At 48.4% G+C, this 23,268-nt stretch overlaps 7 non-coding genes across 7 annotated transcripts; all 7 read right to left on the reverse strand.

Moving 5' to 3' along the window:
* Positions 1 to 576: 576 nt before the first annotated feature.
* Trnai-aau (transfer RNA isoleucine (anticodon AAU)) lies at positions 577 to 650 on the reverse strand. Its single transcript has one exon. It is a non-coding gene; the product is annotated as a tRNA-Ile (tRNA).
* Positions 651 to 815: 165 nt separating this feature from the next.
* Trnai-aau (transfer RNA isoleucine (anticodon AAU)) lies at positions 816 to 889 on the reverse strand. The gene has a single exon. It is a non-coding gene; the product is annotated as a tRNA-Ile (tRNA).
* Positions 890 to 1,053: 164 nt separating this feature from the next.
* Positions 1,054 to 1,127, reverse strand: Trnai-aau (transfer RNA isoleucine (anticodon AAU)). Its single transcript has one exon. It is a non-coding gene; the product is annotated as a tRNA-Ile (tRNA).
* A 166-nt stretch (positions 1,128 to 1,293) lies between these two features.
* On the reverse strand, positions 1,294 to 1,367 carry Trnai-aau (transfer RNA isoleucine (anticodon AAU)). Its single transcript has one exon. It is a non-coding gene; the product is annotated as a tRNA-Ile (tRNA).
* A 164-nt stretch (positions 1,368 to 1,531) lies between these two features.
* Trnai-aau (transfer RNA isoleucine (anticodon AAU)) lies at positions 1,532 to 1,605 on the reverse strand. The gene has a single exon. It is a non-coding gene; the product is annotated as a tRNA-Ile (tRNA).
* Positions 1,606 to 8,513: 6,908 nt separating this feature from the next.
* Trnai-aau (transfer RNA isoleucine (anticodon AAU)) lies at positions 8,514 to 8,587 on the reverse strand. Its single transcript has one exon. It is a non-coding gene; the product is annotated as a tRNA-Ile (tRNA).
* Positions 8,588 to 19,046: 10,459 nt separating this feature from the next.
* Trnai-aau (transfer RNA isoleucine (anticodon AAU)) lies at positions 19,047 to 19,120 on the reverse strand. The gene has a single exon. It is a non-coding gene; the product is annotated as a tRNA-Ile (tRNA).
* Positions 19,121 to 23,268: the final 4,148 nt, after the last annotated feature.

A 23,268-nucleotide genomic window follows, 5' to 3' on the forward strand; every position in this document is an offset into this window, starting at 1 on the left:
ATCCTGAGGGTCGACCATCACACATCGCCGCCCTTTCACCTGAAGTTCGTTCAAGGCCAGCGGGCGCTTCGTTGCAGCTGCGTCACTGAGGGTCACCGCCCACACATGATTAACTTGGTAGGCCCCGAGGCACACAATTTGCGGCAGCAGGCTCGTAGGCGTTAGGGCATCCCTAAAATCTTCGACCTTGTAAGGCCTCGCTCTTACATCACCATGCAGAAACACGGTGTTATTCACTATTCGTCCTTTTGACAGTTGAGGCAAAATAAACTGGTATTCCATTTCTTAGTCGTTGCTCTACCTGTTTCCGCGGCCAAAAGTAACCGCAGTCGCTGCCCTTGAAGAGGCCATGATCCCACGAACCGTCACGCTCGGTGGCCCGAAGCAGAATGACTGACAGAGCTAGCAGGCCGGGCGAGGAGAACGGCTGCCTCAACTAAACGAGAACGATGAGTCACTTTATGTGTGCGTGGACGGTCACGGCGAAATCTGAGAGATCCGTCTACGCATTAAAAAAGAAAAAAAAAGAGAACAATAAGCATGGGAGCCACTGGAGTTCGCACAAAAAGAAATGCGTGGCCTGCGCAGGGATCGAACCTACGACCTTCGCGTTATTAGCACGACGCTCTAACCGACTGAGCTAGCAGGCCGGGCGAGGACAACGGCTGCCTCAACTAAACGACAACGATGAGTCACTTTATGTGCGCGGGGACGGTCACGGCGAAATCTGAGAAATCCGTCTACGCATTCAAAAAGAAAAAAAAAAGAGAACAATAAGCATGGGAGCCACTGGAGTTCGCAAAAAAGGAAATGCGTGGCCTGCGCAGGGATCGAACCTACGACCTTCGCGTTATTTGCACGACGCTCTAACCGACGGAGCTAGCAGGCCGGGCGAGGACAACGGCTGCCTCAACTAAACGACAACGATGAGTCACTTTATGTGCGCGTGGACGGTCACAGCGAAATCTGAGAGATCCGTCTACGCATTCAAAAAGAAAAAAAAAGAGAACAATAAGCATGGGAGCCACTGGAGTTCGCACAAAAAGAAATGCGTGGCCTGCGCAGGGACCGAACCTATGACCTTCGCGTTATTAGCACGACGCTCTAACCGACTGAGCTAGCAGGCCGGGCGAGGACAACGGCTGCCTCAACTAAACGACAACGATGAGTCACTTTATGTGCGCGTGGACGGTCACGGCGAAATCTGAGAGATCCGTCTACGCATTCAAAAAGAAAAAAAAAAAGAGAACAATAAGCATGGGAGCCACTGGAGTTCGCACAAAAAGAAATGCGTGGCCTGCGCAGGGATCGAACCTACGACCTTCGCGTTATTAGCACGACGCTCTAACCGACTGAGCTAGCAGGCCGGGCGAGGACAACGGCTGCCTCAACTAAACGACAACGATGAGTCACTTTATGTGCGCGTGGACGGTCACGGCGAAATCTGAGAGATGCGTCTACGCATTCAAAAAGAAAAAAAAAGAGAACAATAAGCATGGGAGCCACTGGAGTTCGCGCAAAGAGAAATGCGTGGCTTGCGCAGGGATCGAACCTACGACCTTCGCGTTATTAGCACGCCGCTCTAACCGACTGAGCTAGCAGGCCGGGCGAGGACAACGGCGGCTTTTTTTTTTCTTTATTGCCGATTGTGACAGTCAAAACAACAAAAGTACAAATGATAAAAACATCAGCCTACTTCGGCTGACGTAGGAAGGAAAAATCTTTTCATAACAGCCAAGTCATCGAGGACAGAAATCCATTCGGGCGGTTCAGCTTGCGCCCGATACACTTCCCTAAGGGCCACAACACTTTCAATAAAGTTTTCGCGCGTCGAACTGACGTTAACATCAGCATGTCGCTCTTGCATTCGCGTCTTCCACAGACTGTGGAGGCCCAAAAGCATGATTAGGTCAAATGGTACTTCCGCTTCATTTGCGATGGGCAAGAACCTGATGCCATATGGATCCAGGGGAAAATCTTTTTTGACTGTTCGTTGGAGGACATCCCAATGAAAAGTTGGGTCCCAGCTGTCAAGAAACACATGCTCTACTGTCTCAGGCTTTTTGCATAGGAGGCAGTTAGTCGTCCATGGGACGAAAATCCCCTTTGCATGCAGCCACGTCTTAACAGGAAGTGTGTTAGAGTGGAACTTAAAGAAAAAGGATTTCACGGATGGGTTAACCGGCATTCTCTTAACTCGCTTCAGGACATCTTGCCCTGGGCCTCCATGGTTAGGTAAACGATAAATAGGAATCGGCAACATTGTGTCCACAAGATTCTTATACAGATTTTGTTTCGAAACATTGCACAAGTACTCAATAGAAAGACACACATGCAATAGCCGCAAAGAAAGTACAACCTCTCGCATGTACCCACTGATAGCCCCATGCATACTCTCACACGAGGAAACAACGATTTCTGGGAGATGTCTCTGTAACCTCACTTGGATAGCAGTCCTCAGAAAAGTATCCCTTTGATCACGGAGGAATATAAAACGCGACACAACTTGACGCAGAAATAAGTGCACAAGTCCAAGAAACAAGTTGGTACGACTGGTTCTCTCCCAGTTAGACGCCCAAATAAAAACTGCAAAAACGCGGTGCATCTTTTGAATACTGGTCCGTGTTGCACACAAAACATTCATAATGTACCATATTTTGGATACAAGGAAAAGATTGCAGACGGAGGCGCGCGAAAACATTGATAACTGCCTCCCCTGCCATGCATCTGCTTTCTCCCTCGCCCTTGCTCATTCCAACATTCACTTCGTTCTCGATAACACTGAAGGGGGACACCGAGATACTGCGTTGGCAGACAAGACAATCGCAGTCGCGCGAAATGATCGGGCATCGTTTCCCAGTCACCATGCCAAAAACCAGAGCTCTTATCCCAGTTTATCAGGCACCCCGTTTGCTTGCAAAATTCCTCAACCACGCTGATCACTTCAGTAATACTGTCTCTGTTTGAACAGAATACTGCAATGTCGTCCGCATAAGCGAGGATTTTGACATGTGCTGACTGTAAACGAAAGCCTGAGATGCGTTCACTCTTGATTGCAGCCAAACCGAGTGGTTCTAGGTATGCCGCAAACAGAAGGGGCGACAATGGGCATCCCTGCCTTACTGACGAACGCACTACCAGCTTGTCTGAGAGGTCACCATTTACAATGATGCGCGTAGTGCAGTTTGCATACGCCATTCTGACGTCTTCTATGATCACCCGTCCTACGTTAGCGTGCTCTAGTATGCAAAAAATATCATGTGAAACGCGATCAAAGGCTTTTGCCAGATCTAGTTGCATAATTTCAATTCGATCCCCCAGCGCATCACAGCATTCTAAAACTGTACGTGCGACGTGTACATTCGTGGCTATGCTACGTCCCTTGATTCCGCAAGTCTGATGCGGTCCAACCAATTTCGTTATCACGCCCTGTAATCTCTTCGCTAGGACCTTCATGTATATTTTGGAATCAACGTTGGTGAGGCTGATCGGGCGATAGGACCCCACCAACAAACGCTTCTCTGAGTCATCTGATTTTGGGATCAACACTATGTGCGACGTGGTGAATGACAGTGGTACTTGCTTTCGTTCATACGCCTCAGTCAACACTCGTAATAGTAACTGAGCGACTATGGGCTTAAATGTTCTGTAAAACTCGGCACCAAGCCCATCAGGTCCTGGAGCTTTGCCATTCTTTAGGTCTTCTATTGCAGCTTCAATTTGGTTTTCCGTTATGGGCATCTCAAGACGCTTCTTTACATTGTCCTCAAGTCTTGGCAGGAGAGACAAAAAATCAGAACAGAAAGCATCACCCATCTCTCTCGCATGGCCAAGAAGGTCGCTGAAGTACTCTTTAAATACCTGCTGGATTACATTAGCATCGCTTGAAATTTCATTACCGTTTCTTATCTGCCTGATTTGTTTTTGGCAAGCGTATCGTTTTTCATCTGTTAAAGCTCGCTTCGTTGGTGTTTCACCGGCCCACAGTTTCTGTGCTCTTGCGCGTATAACTGCTGATTTGTACCTATCACTGTCTAATCTTTCAAGCTGGTTTTTACATCCCTTATATTTTTCGCATATTTCCCAGGCTCGGTACTCTCCATGCTTATTAAGAACTGCAGTTGCTCGCGCGCTGCCTTTTCCTCTTGCTTTTCTTTGTGTCGGTTGAAGCTGCTCTTTTCTATGGCTTTACTTTTTAGCCACTCCTTGAAGTCTTCCCACTGAACCGCAAAGATACTGGACCGCTCCTCGAGCAGCTTCTGCATTTCATCTTCAATGTCCTTTACAAATCCCTCGTCCTCCAAGAGTTTAGCGTTTAATTTCCAGAGATTCCAGCTGAAGCGCGTACTCCTTTCTTTCGCACCAAAATTTGCGATCACCAGGCAATGATCGCTAAAAGCCACAGGTTCAACTTTGTAATCTGTGCAAAGGGGTACAAGTTCAATGGATGCGTAAATCCTATCAAGTCTGGCATAGCTATCTCGTTGAAAGTGCGTATATTGCGGTCTGTTCCTGTAGGTGAATATGCTGCCAATATCCTCTAAGCCATTTTCATGAACCAGACCGTTTAACACTTGTGCGCTCCTATCACGCACAGGCGTACACTTCACTCTATCGGCAGCGGCACACACACAGTTGAAATCGCCCACAAGCAAAAGCAGTTTGTGACAAACAATGTAGCACTCTAGACGATTAAAAAAACACGGCGTTCAGAGTCTACATTTTGTGAATACACGCATATAATGCGCCAACATAACTTCGAAAACATAAAGTCTAGTACGAGAAGGGGACCACTCGGACAAGAAAAAATTGACTCCACGATGATGCCTAAACTATAGTGACATAGTTTGCTGAGTTTGCGGAGTGACATATTGCGGAGAAACAGGACGCACCCACCCGATGTGCCAACAGAATGGCAAACGCAGACATTGAAGTGTGCACGAAAGGTGGACACCATACGCTCAGCAAATTCTTCGCTGTCAATCTTCGTCCCTTCAACGGCTACGATGTCCAGCGCGTTGTCAGCGAGAAGACAATTAAGTTGACATTGACACCTTCGTGCACGAAGGCCCCTGACATTCAGAGTCGCTACGCGTAATGCTACGTCCAGTTTCATCGCCATGCGTTAGGAAAAGAGACCTGTGGAAATACATTGAACACCATACTTGGTCCCGCCGGGAGCACTGTACGGCATCGCCCTTCCTCAGGTCCGTGTGCAGGCGTCGGGAAAACCGGCAGGCATTCCTTTCCCGGCAGTTCCAAACCCGTGCAAACTGTCTAGTGGATACACTTGCCGCCACAACCGGGGAAGAACCACACACGCACCCACTCACACCCGCACAGGAACACATTGCAAGACTACGGAGGTGGTTTGTCCGCCTGCCGTGTCTCGGCCGCTAAGTTGGGCAGCGGTTTTAAATCAGAGCGCCGAATTCCTGGGGTTTTCGGCGGCGGCTCGTCACTGCCACCACCCGGCTCTTGCTTTTTACCGACGAACTCCTCGCGGGAGCGCTTCCCAGCTGTCAGGGCGGCAGCCTCCTGGCTGAAATCCATGGTCTCGGGGTTCCTAGGCTCCACGTTGTCGGGAGTTTTGTCCGCAGCTGTCGTCTTATCCTCTAGCGTGCCGTCGTATTCCGGCTGAACGTCACGTTGCACTTGTACGGCCGCCGCTACGGCATTGGACGTCGTCGCACTCTGCTTCGTCAGTGGCGTCAACGTAGGCCTATCCCGCGTCGCTCGTTGCCCAGTTTCACGGGCTGCATCCTCTGCGTCCGCCTCGTCCATTAGCAGCTCAGACGAGTCTTCACTTGTACTGGGGCCCGCGATGCTCGCATAAGTGCGGGCACATTGGTCGTCTTCGTGGCCGAACCATCGGCAGGCTCTGCAACGTGGGACCCGACAATTTTACGGATGTGGCCCGTATTACGACAGCGAAGGCATAACGGAGGCCTACCTGGTACGACGACGAGCGCCAACTCGCCGCTAACGTTGAGCTGGTGCGGCAAGTCGTCGAGCTTCACGCCAGTTTTCAGCTTAAGTGTGACGAGCCTCGTTGTGGAGCCCTTCTCTGACATGCCCCGCACACGCCAACGCTCCCGGGAAACTTCGGTGACTTTCCCGTATGACGCAAAGACGGCTCGTACGTCTTCGTCCGGCACGTTGTGTAGCAGCCAGTGAAGGTTGAGTCGCACGTCCTGGTTCGCGGGATCAATCACCAGGCAGCGGTTTCCTTTCACAAGTAGCTCACCGACGCTGACAATCTTCGTTACCGCTTCAGAATCCTTAAGAGTAACGGCCCAGACGTGGCTCATCCGATACGCCCCCAGGGCGATAACATCGGCGAGCAGCTCATGCTGAGCTAACGTGTCCCGGAAATCCTCGACCCGATACGGGCGGGCCCTGATATCGGCGTGCAAAAAAAAAAACTGTATTTACAACGAAACGCCCTGTAGGCAGTCCTGGCAAAACAACCGGGTATGAACTTTCCTCTTCGGTAGCCCTGTTACCGCGGCCAGGCATGGCCGCTGAAGCCGCTCCTACGGAGCCCGTCACCACACGTCCGTCACGCTCGGTGGCCGGAAGCACAATCCAGCTAGCAGGCCTTTTTTTTAGTTCCGTTTTCAGCTACATGCAATAATACAAGTGAGAAATATTTCAAAAGGTAAAATACATCAGCTAGTCTCAAGCATGATGCAATTTTAAAAAGGTTTTAGTGACGCGAGTTCATCCAATTGCGTCACCCATTGAGAAGCGTTGACCACCAATTTCAGTACATCTCTTGTACAGATAACACTTTCCATGAAATACTGTCCCGCTGGTCGTGCATCAATGTCAGCATATCTATCTGCCATCCGTGTTTTCCAAAGTGCATGCATGCAAAGCAACATAACCATATCACTAGGAACGCCCCCTGTTTCGTCATAAGACAAGAACCGAATACCAAATAGTGATAGTAATAAATCTTTTTAATTGTGCGCTGAAGAATGTCCCACAAAAATCGTGCATCGTGGCAATCCGGAAATATATGCTCACTAGTTTCCTGTTTCTGGCATATTCTGCAGTTTATTGTCCAGAGAACAAAAATACCCTTGCTTTGAAGCCATGGCTTCACAGGGAGCCTTTCTGTGTGCAATTGAAAAATGTTTTCGCAGAGCTTCGTACAGGCATTAGCTTAACTCTTTTCAACACGTTTCTTTCAACACCCAAATAATAGTTTGCCCTATATAAAGGTGTCGGGAGAAAAACATCACCTAAATTTTTACACAACTTTTTCCTTCCTACAATGCAAAGGTATTCAAGAGAAAAATGCGCGCGAACAATGCAACAATGCGATAAGCAGCCACTACCTCGCGCAGGAAACATGGTAGTGCACCATGTGTTGCAGCGCTGCTTGACACAACATAATCCGCAAGATGGTCATGCAGGCGTACTTGTATTACAGTTCTCAAAAATGTATCACTCTGATTGCGCAAAAAGATAAATCTTGAAACTACTTGTTTCAAGAACAAATGTGACAGCCCTAGTCCGCCATTCCGCACTGCATGAAACAGATTGCATCGGCTTGTGCGCTCCCAACTGGAGCTCCAAATAAAAACTGCAAACACTCGGTGGAGTTTCTGTATTGTCATTCTTGTCATACTCAATACCTGCAATACATCGAATATTTTGACCACTAGAAATGTATTGCACACATTTGCTCTTGTAAATACTGAGAATTTGTGACCACACCATTTCTGCGTCTGGTCTCTTACTCTATCAGCTTCCTCAAGGCAATAACCAGTCGTTGAATTATGGTGTTGCAATGGCACTCTAAGGTATACATTTGGTGAATTCGACCATTGCATGTTGCACTACACCTCTGGTGTGACTGGCCAGTTTCCATACCAAATGCCGAGACTCTTTGTCCAGTTGACAACACTTCCTGTGGCTTCACAAAAGGCTGTAGTCTCTTTCACTACTATTTGAACACTTTTTTATGTCTGAGCAAAACACAGCAATGTCGTCGGCATATGCTAACGCTTTGACTTCCTTATTACAGTATCGGAAGCCTTGAATAGTGGGGTTCTGAAAAATCTTTAAACAGAAATGTTCTACATACAGAGCAAATAACCAAGACGAGACTGGACATCCTTGGCGTAGACTAGAAGTAACTGTTATACTTTCACTAAGTTGCGCATTTATTACTAGTTTAGTGGTACAGCCTACATAAGCCATAGGGACACCGTCTATAATGACAGAACCTACATTGGTGTGTGCCAGTATTAATAACAAAATTTCGTGTGTAGCCTTATGAAATGCCTTTTCAAGGTCTAACTGTAGCATGGCAATCCGACCTTCGAGCTAGCACGCCGGGCGAGGACAACGGTTGCCTCAATTAAACGACAACGGTGAGTCACTTTATCTGCGCGTGGACGGTCACGGCGAAATCTGACAGATCGGTCTATGCATTCAAAAAGAAAAAAAAGAGAACAATAAGCATGGGAGCCACTGGAGTGCGCACAAAACGAAACGCATGGCCTGCGCAGGGATCGAACCTACGACCTTCGCGTTATTAGCACGACGCTATAAGCGACTGAGCTAGCAGGCCTTTTTTTTTTTTGCTTTATTGCCAGTTACAAAAAATACAGGACTGAAATACATAAAAGTAGTCAAATGCTAAAAGGATTCTCCTGTCTTGGAGAAAGTAACTCTAAATAAATTTCATATTCAAAAGCAATTCTACACAAGGCAACCAGAGTGGCACAGGTATTCGTGCATTTTGTTCTTCTACGTATCTGTGAATACTTTCTTTGAAGTATTGGCGAGCTGCTCTGGCGTCAACGTCTGCATTCCGGACGGCCATGCGACATCTCCAGACACCGTGCAATACAATGAGCATAATTAAATCATAAGGTACTCCATCTTCGTTATCGATAGCCAAGAAACGGATTCCTTGAGGGTGCAGCGGAAAATCTTACTTAAGGGTCCTCTGTAGAGTGTCCCACAGGAATACCGCGTCCCAACACTCTAAAAACACATGATAAATAGTTTCGTCTCGCTTACATATTTGGCAGTGTACTCCCTAGGGCACAAAAAGTCCCCTTTCTGCCATCCATGTCTTGACGGTCAGTGTCCCAGTGTGTAAGCGAAAGAAAGAAGTTTTAACGCCTGGAGGTACCATCATTTTCTTGACACGCTTAAGCACATCCTTTCCTCTTGAGGTACTGTACAAAGATCTATATAGCGGCACAGGTAACACCACATTACACAGGTCTCTGTATAACTTTTTCCGACCCACATCACTTAAGTAGTTTGTAGAAAACCGCGCACACAAAAACCGGGTGGACATAAAAACCTCTTTTAAATAACCCCGAATGCAACCGTGGATGTGATCCGTTGAGACAACAAGATCTGGTAGGGCATTACCCAACCGAACCTGGCACAATGTTCGAAGGAAGGGATCTTTTACGTCTCTGAAGAACATAAACCGAATAACTATTTGACGTAGATACAAATGGCCTAACGCCAACCCGCCATCACGGACTCGCCTAAACAAATTGGTTCTGCTTGTTCGCTCCCATGAGGAGACGAAAACGAACACTGCAACTATTCTGTGAAGTTTCTGGACATTCATTCTTGAACAGTGTATCACTTGCATTACATACCACAGCTTACTTATAAAAACTAAGTTGCATACTGTCGCTCTTGCAAAGACTGACAGATTCCAGCCATTCCAGTTATTGGTTTTCTCGCGTAAGTGGCCAATTTCGTTGCGTCACTAAGGTTCGCTGTCCTGATAATTTTCTAAAGGCACTCCCAAATATTTAACCGGAGTGGTAACAAATGTTAAATTCGCGAAAGAGTCTGGCTTAGGGCCAATAGCCGGGCCAAAACCCCAGAGGCTTTCCCCAGTTCGCGCAGCTTCCACTTGAGAGACAAAACATTTCCACAGTTTTAACAACATGCAGAACACTGTCATAATCCATACAAAGAGCGGCAATGTCGTCGGCATGGGCCAGCAAGCTCACTTCTACCTGTTGCAGTTTAAGCCCACGTATATGCTCGCTTGCAATAACATGTAGACAAAGATTCGATGTACAAACAAAATAGCAATGCTGATATTGGGCACCCTTGGCGCAGAGATCGTAGCACTGGTACGCGCTCACCAATCACTTTATTCACTATTAACTGCGTCGTAACGAGCTATACGCCATCGCGACGCCTTCTCTAATAACGTGGCCTACATTGACATGGTCTAGTACTCACAAGAGAGTGTCATGGGGAACCCTATCAAACGCCTTCTTTAAGTCTATCTGCAGCATGGCTACTCCAGCACCCGTAACATCACAACACTCCAGAATAGAACGTGCCACATGTGCATTAGTAGTGGTGGAGCACCCTTTAATGCCGCATGTCTGATGCTTCCTACAATTTCCGAGATAACAGTTTGTAATCTCTTAGCCAACACTTTCATGAAGATTCTATAATCACTGTTTGTCAAGCTTATGGGTCGATAGGCAGTTACATTTCGTAATTTTATTGTATCATCAGATTTAGGTATAAGACTCGTATATACGACGCAGTAACAAAAGATGGAGGTAGCGACTTAAGCTTGTAAGCTTCGTTATAAATACGCGTTAGGATTGGAGAGACTGTTCCCTTAAGTGTTTTATAAAACGCTGCACCAAGGCCGCCTGGGCCCGGCGATTTCCCTAAGTTCATGTTTGCTATCGCAAAATCCACCTCTTCATTTGTGATGGGCAGCTCCAAAGCTTCTCTTGTCACATCGTCCAACCGTGTCATCAAGGAAACAAACTCACGCTTGAAACGGTCGATATCAACTACGCTGCGAGCCAACAACGCACGATAGTACTCTGAAAACGTTCTAACAATTTCGTCAGTATACTTATTGATCACACCTGCACGTTCAATTCCTACTATTTTCTGCCTTCGCGCATGCCACTTTTCCGCCCTCAACGCTCTTTTCGTCGGTGATTCTCCGCTTATCAGCCTTTCAGCTCTTGCGCGTATTAAGGCGCCACGGTATCGTTCGGTATCGATAAGCTCCAGCTTGCGCTTCACCACTCGTATATCGTCCATAAATTCACCCAGTCTGAGTGATTCTTGATTAAGTAGCAGTTGAAGGTTCGTGCGTAGTGTTTTTTCTTGAAATCTTGCTTCTCTAGCTACTGCACTTGAACGTTCTGTTGTGTTTCGGCGGAAGCCGCAGAAGAACCACAAACACAGTCACGGCCGCAACAGAAGAAGACTCCCTGTTTATTCAGAGGCATGTATATCTACAGGTGACAACACTGGCGCCACTGGCGGCGTGTAATGGCAAACAGAAACTGAAACTGATATACTACATATTCCCCTCCTTACAATAACAATGTAAGTAATAGTTAGTAGTTAGTAGATTAGTATTGATATACAGTGTTTACAAAATTTTAAAATTATCTGCAACCATACATAGCATGTGCTCTTCACTGTATGGAACAACAAGAAGGCCTAGAACAAGCAATACAACAACAAAAAATAAACGCTCGCAGAGACACGCAACCGTCTGCACACAGTTCATGCAGCACTCCAAGTTCTCTGGCACTGCACCCGTCTGCACCTAGCACACAAGCTACATGTACTCGAAGTTCTCTGGCACTGCACCCGTCTGCACCTAGCAGACAAGCTACATGTGGTCCCGGTATCAATTTCGAGGCTTTCTCTTCCTCAGTGGTTCTACCCGACGTTGAAACACAGGGTCCTCCGACACAGCTGGCGCTGGAGCTCGTAGCGTGGGCGTAGCTGGCGAGGCTTCGGGTTGAGTTGTTGAGGTGTAGTCGTTGGATTGCTGAGATGCCGACGACGGAGTCACGGGTTCAGACACAGCATTATGCGGCAGATTCCATGTGGCTGAAGCTGCAGGTACCCTGGATAGCTTCGACGCGTTCCAGGTTCGTCCATCATCAAGCCGAAACGATGATGGACCTTGTTGGCGGACTACCTTCCGCGGTTGGCTAAACGTGAGGTCTCCCTTAACTGATATTCCAGGTTTCTTAATTCTGACGTAATCACCGACAGACACTGTTGTCGTCTTCGCGGCCATGCGACGGTATGTGTCTTTGCTGTAGTCTTGCCTGCTCTTAACTCGTTGGCGCAGACGATGAAGTTCGGAAACAGGATCGCTGAAGAAAACTGGTGACGGGTGACCCACAACGTCGAGGCGTGTTCTCGGTCGCCATCCGTGTAGGAGAACAGACGGTGCAACTCCCGTAGTGGCATGTGGCGTGCAGCGATATATGCCCAAATACTCGGTTACTGCTTGGCGAAGCGGACGCTGTTCCAGCATGGCGACCTGCACAAAATTCTTGAAGACACGGTTAAACCGCTCGACAAGTCCGTTCGCTTGCGGGTAGTAAACAGAAGAGTGCGCAATGTGGATAGCGCGATCTTTGAGGAACTCAATGAACTCCACAAATGAGAACTGGGGCCCGTTGTCACAGACTACCACTTACGGATAGCCTTCACGGGAGAACACAGAAAGCAAAAAGTTTATGACGGTGCGGGATGATACTTCACTGCAGAATCGAACCTCGGGCGATTTGGAAAAATGGTCGATGATCGTATTGGCGTATCTGTAGTCATGTGGTGCTCTCTCCATAGGGCCGACGATGTAAACGGCAAGCTTCTGCCATGGACGTTCTGGCAGGGGTACTGGCTGCAAGGGAGTAGCAGCAGCAGTCTTCGCACTTTTGTCAGCCATCTGGCAGATGCTGCAGTTCTGGATGGAAAGCTCCACTTGCCTGTCCATGCCTGGCCACCAGAACCGTTCTCGTAGCCGAGCCTTTGTTCGAACTTTACCAGGGTGAGCTTCATGGGCAGCAGCGTTTACTTGTGGTGTGAGAGACAAGGGAACGACGATTCGTTCGCTGCGCAGGAGCAGGTTGTCAACGACGAACAATTCTTCACGTACCAGGAAGAAAGGCTGAACTTCGCTCGAGAGCTTCTTATGTGCAGGCCAAGATGTGGCGACGTAGGGCTTGGCTTGTTCCAACATGCAGTCTTCACGAAGGGCCTGCTGAAACTGCTCTTTAGTGAGGCACGGTAACTCAACAAAGGACACAACCTCATAAAATGAGATATTTTCCTGCGGAGACGGAACTGGAAGGCGGGAAAGGGCATCGGCCACCTGATTTTCAGACCCCTTCTGATATTCTACATTTAATTGTAGCGAAGCAGCCGTTCCGACCACCGTGCAATGCGAAGGGGGCGGCGCCCAGTGCTTTGAGAAGAGAGCAGCGAGACCAAAACTTGGTGGTCCGTGCGCAACGTGAAATGCCGTCCCCAAAAGTACGTATGCCAGTGCTCACCGGCCCAAACACACGCCAGCGCTTCACGCTCTCCTACTCCGTATTTCTTCTCTGCTTGTGAAAATGTGCGTGAAGCAAAGGCAACAGTTCGCAGCCTGTGGCCATCCACCTGCTGGAGATCAGCACACAGTCCGCAGTCAGATGCGTCAGTGGACACTACAACCGAAAGGGACGCATCAAACATGTGCAGAACTTTGCTGGAAGAGAGCAGAAACTTCACCTTGGCGAAACTGGCGTCTACAGCATCATTCCCAATGAATGGCTGGTTCTTCCGGAGAAGAGCTCGCATTGGTTCTACCACATCAGCAAGCATGGGAACGAATTTGGCATAATACTCGATCAGTCCGAGGAAAGAGCGCAGACTAGTACTATCCGTGGGCGCTGGAGTATTCATAATGGAAGCAATTTTCTCTGGCAAAGGAGAGATACCTTGCGGTGTGATCCTGTGTCCCAAGAAGGAAAGTTCTTGTACGTCAAATAGGCACTTGTCATTCAACTTGATCCCTGCTTCCTTAATGCCCCGCAGTACAGCGGTCAGGTTGGTCAAGTGTTCCTGTTCACTCTTCCCAAAAACAATGATGTCGCCGATATAGAACAAAACACCAGAGAATCCTTGAAGGATTTTCGACATCATTTGTTGAAATGCAGCGGGGACGGATGCCAGCCCGAAGCAGACGCGTTTGAAGCGGAAGAGGCCATCGTGAGTTATGAAAGCGGTCAAGTCACGGCTTTCAGGATCGAGCAAAACCTGGTAGTAGGCCGATGCGAGATCTAACTTAGAAAAATGCGCTGTCCCAACGAGACTGTGGAGGAGTTCTTCGATGTGTGGAAGAGGGAAGCTATCCGTCACGACAGCTTTGTTAGGCTCTCGTAAGTCAACACAAACACGAATGCCTCCATCCTTTTTTTTTTTTTGAACAACAACAATCGGAGACCCCCATTCTGAAGCGTTAATGCGCTCCATCATAGAGCACTGCACGGGCCGATTTTTTCAGCCCGGGTCCGGCCCGGGCCCGTTTTTACGTTGGGCGGCCCGCCCGAGCCCGATCAAAACTTTTATGGCGAGACCCGGGCCCGGCCCTGGCCCGGAAATAATCTACGTTACCCGCCCGGCCCGGCCCGCCACCCCTTTACCTTAGGCCCGAGCCCGGCCCGAGCCCGACTCGAAACCAGCCCCAACCCGGCCCGAGACCAAAAAATAATGTTTTTCAGAGTTGAGACACCCGAGAATAACTCGCTGCACATTGCATGCACAACACCAGAAAGCCCGAGCCCCGGCCCGGGCCCGCGTCAAAAAACCCGAGCCCCGGCCCGGGCCCGAGTCAAAAAGCACACGCCGTGCCCGAGCCCGGCCCGAGCCCGTGAAAAAACTGTGCTACCCGGCCCGGCCCGGCCCACGGGCCGGGCCGGGCTCGGGCTTTCGGGTAAGCCCGAGCCCGTGCAGTGCTCTACTCCATCACACCCAACTGCTCTAGCCGACGAAGTTCTTCAGATACCTGGGCTCGGAGTGAAAGAGGAAGGCGGCGAAGTTTTGCTACAACGGGCGGAATCGAGAGCCGTACTTTGACACGATGCACAAACCCATTGGCTAAGCCGAGGGTGGAGTTGAAAAGGCATTCAAATTCATTGCGCAATTGTGCTGGAAGAAGTGCAGATGAAACTGGTTCTTGATCTGGAACCTGTACGTTGGTAGCACTGTTAGCTGACGTAGTAGTCTCAAGGCAGCGGAGAGACGAGCCATCAATCTGGAAGTCAAGAGCCATAATGGCGTCGACACCCAGAAGCGATGTGCCTTGCGAGACAACGTAGAACAGAATCGACGCTTCACGTTCCTTGTATAAGACTTTCGAACGAAAGCATCCTCGCACTGGGATAGGCTTTTTCGAATAATATAACAGCTTCACACGGGGCGTGGACAGCAGCACCTTTCCGGCAAAATGCCCATCAAAAATATCACCCGCTAGAATGGAGACTGAAGATCTCGAGTCGATAAGGAATGTTAAAGTCGCGTGACCAACTGCTACCTCGACTAGAATTCCGGCGCGGCCGGACGCGCGCACACATAGAATGTTCACAGCTTCATTGTCAGTTTCATTGTCGGGTAATATCTGGTCGCTAAGCTCGCGAACAGTAACGGCCCGTTGCTTCTTTTTGCAAACCGCGCTGAAATGACCAATGAGACCACAATGATAGCAACGTTGACCTTGGGCAGGGCAGCGGGGTGATGCGGCATGGTGCTGGCGCGAACCACAACGATAGCAGTAAGAGGATGAGTTGTATGGGCAACTCATCCTCTACGAGGATGAGTTGCCCATACAACTCATCCCATACGAGGCAGGTTGGCGGCTGTCGTGCTGCAGGCTCGCTTAGGTACGAGGTGCACGCAGGGGCGCGACGTCACGCGAAGAAGGGTGGCGGGTTCCAGTGCCTCTATGGTCATTCCGCCAAGCGAGAGTGCCCTGATATGCGCTGCACGTTGCCGGAAGCAAATTCTCGAATGCCCTCATTGGCCTGTTCGACTTGTGAAGCTAATGCCACTGCTCGGCAGAACGAGAGGGTCGAGCCCTCAAGAAGGCGTTCGCGAAGGTGCTGTGACGCGACCCCTTCCACGAACTGGTCACGAAGCGAGTCTTCCAGAGACGCAAAAGAACCTGCTACGGCGAGCGCACGTAATGCAGCAACATACTCCTGTACAGACTCCCTCGCCTGCTGAATACAACGGTGAAACCGATGCCTTTCTGCGACGACATTGCTTGTGCTTGTGAAATGTTGCTTTAAGGTTTCGATAGCTTCGTCGCAAACGGAAGGCTGAGCGGCGTCCCCGCTATCCTCACTACGTTTACCGCCGGCAGTTGACTCAGCGCTCTGCGCGGCGTCCGATGTAAGCTGTAGACTGGAGAAGACACGTTGACCCTCAACGCCAAGGCTGTGTATCAGCAGGGTCTTGTGACGTTCGGGCTTGAAGTCGGACGCTCCTGATGCCAGTAGGAAGTTCTCGAACATCCGGTGCCATTGCGGCCAAGGAAAAGGAGGGCGGCCGGGTACAGGCAGGAATGGGGGCGGCGGAGCGAGCCCGATACAGCTCATGGCAAAAAAAAAATCAGGTGCGGTTCCGCCCCTCGAAAAGATCCCATCTTCGTCTCCATTGTTGTGTTTCGGGGGAAGCCACAGAAGAACCACAAACACAGTCACCTCCGCAACAGAACAAGACCCCCTGTTTATTCAGAGGCATGTATATATATACAGGTGACAACACTGGCGCCACTGTCGGTGTGTAATGGCAAACAGAAACAAACTGATATACTACACGTTCCAGTGCTTTTATTTTAACCTGATTCTTTAATAATTCCCATCTTTCTCCCCAGGGAATTTGGTTGTTTCCCTTGAGTTCTTTAAATAAATCAGTAAGTTGCTTCACAAAAACATCGTCATTCAGCAGCTTACAATTCAGTTTCCATAACTGCTAATTAATGTTATTCCTTGAGTCTTCCCGACTTGCTACAGTAAAATAAACTAAGCAGTGATCACTGAAGGAGACTTGCGTAACATGATACTGTTGACACAAAGGTATAATATCCAAAGACGCATATATTCTATCCAATCGGGCATGACTCGATCCTTGAAAATGAGTAAATTGCACGGTTCGCGTACCTTCCAAACATTGCCCTACATCTTCCATACCAACATCATTCACAATTTCTCTTAGAATAACGGTGCTTATGTCATTGAAATCTCGTCTGCTAGTTTTATCTGCTGCAGAAAGCACACAGTTGAAATCACCGGCAATAATGACAAGTTTCTGGCAGTCACAGTATTGGCTAACACGCTCGAAAAAGGTGCGCCTCTCTTCCGCATTTTTAGGTGCATACACACAAATGATACGCCACTCCTTAGCGGCAAAAAGGAAATCGCAGATCATGAGCCTCCCTGAGTCACAACTTAATGTCGCTTGTATTATATAAGCCCAAGCTCTGGCGCAAAAGAAGGCAACAACCTGCTGACGTCCCTACAGCATGGCTAACCACAGCGTCATAAGACAACGTAAAACGTCGAACCATGTTCCCAGTCTCTACTGCACCATCAGCTTTAGTTTCCTGTATCGCCACAATGTCCAGGTCAAACTCGGTCCCCAATCGGTACAGCTGACTCTGTTTTCGTTTAGACGCAAGCCCTCGGACGTTAATCGTCGCGATACCTAGCGATTTAGGAATAGAAGCCATAGTGATTATGAAGAAAGGCTGGGAATCGTGGTGGTTCGCTCAGCAAAAAGCCGCATGCCAGGGCGTCGTGCCGTGGCAGATCTTAAGCTACGTTGGCGCTGTAGGCGCCGTTGCCGCCACACTTTTACCGGTGGCCACATTCGGTCGAGGTCTCAGTGTGGGCGCCGAACGATAGCCGCTTTGGCTGGTGGTTGTCCTTCACCGTCGGTGTTCGCCATTGTCTCGTTGGTATCCTCGTGAGCCCGCTTTGCTGCCACACCAGAGCTTGGTGCTTCTGAGACGTCCATAAACACGGTCCGCCTCGGCGTCTTCGGTAGCGTCCTCGGTGTTCTTCTTAGGCTCATCTTTCACATCCGCTCCTTGGGAGAGGTGTGGGAACTCTTCTTCGGAAGGCTTGCTGTTGTCTGCCCCGTCTACCGTGGTCGGCCCAGAAGACGCCTCGACGCTTGAGGTTTGACCTCCCGCTCCTCCCGCCGTTTCTTCGGCATAAGCTTCGTCCATGAGGTGCTCTGACGTGTCATCACCCCTCAAGGATCCTGCAGCACTTGCGTAGCTTTTCGCACATTGGGAGTCCTCATAGCCGTACCGTCGGCAAAGCGCACAACGTGGCACCTGGCAGTCTCTGCGGATATGCTCACTAGATTTGCAACGGAGGCAAAGTGGGGCCCTGCCTGGTGCAACAATTAGCGCAGGTTCACCGGCCACCTTGATTTGGTGCGGTATGTCGTCGATCTTGAAACCCGGCCCCAACTTCAAGGTAACCGTACGGCTCGCAGAGCCCTTGTCGAGAACGCCTTGCGCACGCCACTTTTCCCTTGACACGTCGGCCACCTTCCCGTACGGCGATAGCGCGGCACACACATCCTCGTCAGCAACACCGTGGAGCAGCCAGTGAATCTTGAAGCGAATACCTCGGTCATTAGGGTCGACTATCAGGTACTTGTGTTCTTTAACCTTCACGTCCTTCGCAGCAAGTAGTTTCTCCGCAGCGCAGCGTCCTTGAGGGTGATAGCCCAGACTTGGTTCATCTGGTACGCCCCTAACGTGATAACGTCGGCCAGCACACCAAGATGAAGCAATGTGTCCCTGAAGTCTTCCACTATGTAGGGTCTAGCAGTAACGTCAGCATGCATAAACACTGTGTTTAGCACAGTTCTTCCTGTTGGCAGGTTCTGCAGAATAACTTGGTAATCTTCAGAAGCAGCAAAAAACCTGTTCCCGCGACCCGCTCGGGCCGCTGATACCCCTCCGACGGAGCGCGACATTCCGTGACCGTATCGCTAGAAAGCCGGAAAGGGAAGGACTGAGCTAGCAGTCCGGGCGAGGACAACGGCTGCCTCAATTAAACGACAACGATGAGTCACTTCATGTGCGCGTGGACGGTCACGGCGAAATCTGAGAGATCGGTCTATGCATACAAAAAGGAAAAAAAAAGAGAACAATAAGCATGGGAGCCAGTGGAGTGCGCGCAAAAAGAAACACGTGGCCTGCGCAGGGATCGAACCTACGACCTTCGCGTTATTAGCACGACGCTCTAACCGACTGAGCTAGCACGCCCTTTTTTCTTCTTTATTGCCGGTTTTTCAACAACAAAACACGTAGCACACATCACAAATGAGACGTCAAAACAAGGTTACAATAAAGGTTGTTATTGTAATGCACATAATGCCGTCAGTCGCGTGGTGACCGGTGATGTCATGTAAAATTCCTTTAGTGTCGCCAAGGGTTCCACGCTGGCAATCCAGGGGGAAGCCCATTCTTTTGTTTTTCTACTTCTATTAAACAAGCCATGCTCTCTCGAAAGTACAGCCTTGCCGGTCATCTATCTGGTTCACAGTAGAAGCCAGCCATTCGTGAGCGCCATATACTGTGCAGGCCAGTCAACATAATCAGATGAAAGGGTACTCCTTCTTCGTTGTCTATTGCAAGGTACCTGATGCCGTGCGTATCTAGCGGGAATTCCTTTTTCATTGTCCGCTGCAACACATCCCCCCCAAAAACCCCTCCCAACAATGAAGAAAAACGTGATCGATTGTTTCCAATTGTTTGCAAATAAAACAGTGAGAATCCCATGGCATGTAAAACTCACGCTCCTCAAGGAAAGTTCTTACTGGAAGCGTCCCGGTATGCAGTTTGAAAAAGAAAGATTTCGCACTTGGCGCTACTTGCATTCTTTTAACTCTTTTCAGGACATTCTGACCCTGGCCTGCACTTTATATGGCTCTGTACAAGGGAATTGGCAACGCTATGTCACGTATGTCTTTATACAATTTTCTCTTTGTAACAGAATGCAAATAATCATTAGAAAACCGAACGCATAAAAATCGCACACTTGATACTACTTCCCGAAAGTAACCCTGCACCGTACCCGACATGACATGGGTGCTAATAACATAGTCGGGTAACAGCGCCCTAATCTTGCCTGGCACACCGTTTGCAGGAATGAGTCGCTTACCTCGCGAAAAAAGAAAAACCGGTTCACTAACTGTTTGAGAAAGAGATGTGCCATTCCAAGTCCCCCCACACTTTACTCTTCTGAACAAATTTGTGCGACTGCACCTTTCCCAGGTAGATCCCCACACAAAGATCGCAAAAACCCTATGCAATTTCTGCACATTTACCCTAGAACAGTACATAAATTCTATCACATACCATAATTTAGCCACAAAAACATGTTACATACGGTAGCCCTCGCAAACATGGAGAGATAATTAGCCCTCCAAGCATTCGCCTTTTCACGTAAGAGGTCTGCTCGTTGCTGCCAGTAGTCATTATTTTTTTTGTAGGACTGAAGTGGCACACCGAGGTACTTCACAGGCGTCCTCTGCCACACGACGTTGGCAAAATGTCCGGGGTCGACGGCCACACTCCGTGCCAAAATCCCAGGCACTTTCCCCAGTTTACCCGTCTTCCTGTAACGTCGCTGAAAACTTTGACAGCTCTAATGGACTCTTCGATGCTTTCATAATCGATACAACACGCTGCAACATCATCTGCATATGCGAGCAATTTCACCTCTGACGATTGTAAACGAAAACCGGTAATAGAATTATTTTCAAGTATTAACTTTACCATTTATGCAGACGATGTGACGATATGGAACGCTGAAGGAAGTATAGGACAGGCGGAAAGCAGACTTCAGGAGAGCATTTATAAGGTAGAGTCCATTTTAGAAGACATGGGACTGAAATGCTCTGCTGAGAAGCCTGAACTCCTAGTACTCAGTAACAGGAAAAGGGGTAGAAAACCGAGGGGATATGTTCCCGAGGAAGAACCCAGGTTAGTACTAACCACGAAGGCAGGCAAAACTATTAAGCAAGTCGAATCCATTAGTCTTAGGGTTATTCCTGGAGGCACAATACCAGGAATTAGGGACATTTCGTACAGTTTCCTTTTTTCGCCACCACGTGGCGTATCGACCTTAAAGAATTCGAAATTCCCGCTATGACGTATGCTATGACGCACAACAAAAGAAAGCGCAATAAAAAGAAACACACCCTGAAGCTGTGGCTTCACCTCGGTGCTTGGAAACGAGCGCGCCTGTGTATCAGCGTTATCTCGAAGACGGCCAGCTACTTGCTCTACTGACAATGAATCGACCGTTTTGCTAGACACTTCGCCAGAAAGCTCGTCCGCATTCTGGAGAGATGTGTGATCGAGATAACGGCTCCCGCGAAGCTTCCGATGAATACATACTTTTTCCTTGAGCAGACTTTTTATTTGTACACCACTGTGGCCATGGTCTTGCGTATACGTCAGGGTTCTGCTTCATGGGTTTCCTATAAAACTGGCGTGATCCATTGTTTAAGAGGAAGCTTTAGCTCGGGCCTATCTTCGATGCCGGATTATCAAATACATGTAAAATGCAGGAATGCGTTCATGAGGAAACCGCTGAACCGATTTGAATGTAATGTGTTGCATTTAAGAGGGAAAGTTAAATTGCAGAGACTGCAGCAAATAGAATTTTCGTTTAGATAGTGTAATGTTTCAAAGAATTGCAGGATGTTCGTAAATTAAAAAAAATAGAAGCATGAAGTTTACAAATCCGAAACTCAGCCATTAAAAACAAATATGGCATTTCTATAGACTGCACCCGTTGGAGCATCAAAAGCGAACAATTTTTTTGCTTTAACTTAAAACTTACGTGAATTTGTTATATGTTTGGAAGGGTTTTGCAAATGCAACATTCACAACATAGTGGTATATTTCAGGATGGTGTATGATATATGATTGCTATCCGCTTTCGATGTATTATTAGGTGCAGTTTACAGAATTCCGATATCATTTTTAGCTGCTGAGCTACATAGCTCTCTACGCCAAGTTTTCTGTTTAGAAATTTGGCAATTCTTTAAAATTTGACGTAAGAAAGGTAGACCAGCCTACATAAAATATCCCTTTCGGCAATCACTACACTTCAACTTTTTTTTCTAAATTCAACATAACTCATCAAATTTGGTTCATTGGTTGCTCTGAGAAACTATTTCCGATTTCCCATGTATTTCGATAGGAGCCCCCAAGCTCAATGTTCCCCTAAGTTCGAGCTTGAATAATATACTTGTTGGCAAGATACGTTTGTAAACGTGTAATCGTGGCCTAATGAGCTAGAGCACTGGCGTACTGAGCTCAACGGCAGAGGATATGTTTGCAAAGCGTCTTGGGAAGGAATAGGAGAAAAGAAAATGGAGCAGGCTGGTATGTTATTCAGAAGCGTGTCTGGTTGGCTAAAAATTACTAAATGCGTTGGTAGTCATACCACCTCCGTTCCATCAGCATAATTTCTATTTCATTCCGCTAGTATTGTGCTATTATTGTCAATCAATCGAGATTAGAACACCGGTGTCATGGCATTGTATTCCGTCGCAATTCTTTGTCGCCGTCACTTCAGAATCCTCTCATCGTCGTCATGCCATCGTCTTATATGCCTTCGTCGTTCTATCGACATCATTCCCACCTCGTTATTCCATCGTCGTCACTGAATGCGCTGTCGGCCTGCGGTCCTCGTTCTACCATCGTGAGGTAACATTGGCGAGCGATGGTCATAACAAATCGGGTCAATCAGGAAGACAGTGTATGACCGCATATAGCCGAATCACTTGAAAATGAGGAGAAACAAAAAATTATGGGGTTTTACGTGCCAAAACCAATTCTGATTATGAGGCACGCCTCGTAGTGGGGGACTCCGGAAATTTTGACCACCTGGGGTTCTTTAACGTGCACCTAAATCTAAGTACACGGGTGTTTCGCATTTCGCGAGGAGAGAACACTACGGATTCTAAACAAAGATGTCTTAGCTAACACGGTGTGTCGCTTCTTGTTCGCTAGATTGTGTAAATGCTAATCGCATTAACTTCGATAATCATCTTAACATGGGTGCTGCAGGAATTCTTTCGTCTTCGCGACACTAACGAACTCTTGTCCACATTGTTCCCAGCCTATTAACACCTCGAATTCCTAGAGGTGATCGTGCTCAGGCATGTGACGGACGACCCGAAGTTTGATGGAGGTAGCGGTATGATTTCGACAGCGGCGCCGCCTATCGACCAGGAGAAACACATTTGGGTGGGTGGGAATAGCGGCGAAAGGCACACTGCAAGAGTTGCTAGACATCACAGATTTGAATCAAACTGACAAAGAGTTAGAAATATATATGCATTGCAGTCGCGCTATACGAGAAATTGCAAAGCTATTGGATTGGTGCGGACTCG

This window comes from Dermacentor silvarum, chromosome 5 (genome assembly GCF_013339745.2).
Source record: "Dermacentor silvarum isolate Dsil-2018 chromosome 5, BIME_Dsil_1.4, whole genome shotgun sequence".
Classification (NCBI taxonomy): domain Eukaryota; kingdom Metazoa; phylum Arthropoda; class Arachnida; order Ixodida; family Ixodidae; genus Dermacentor; species Dermacentor silvarum.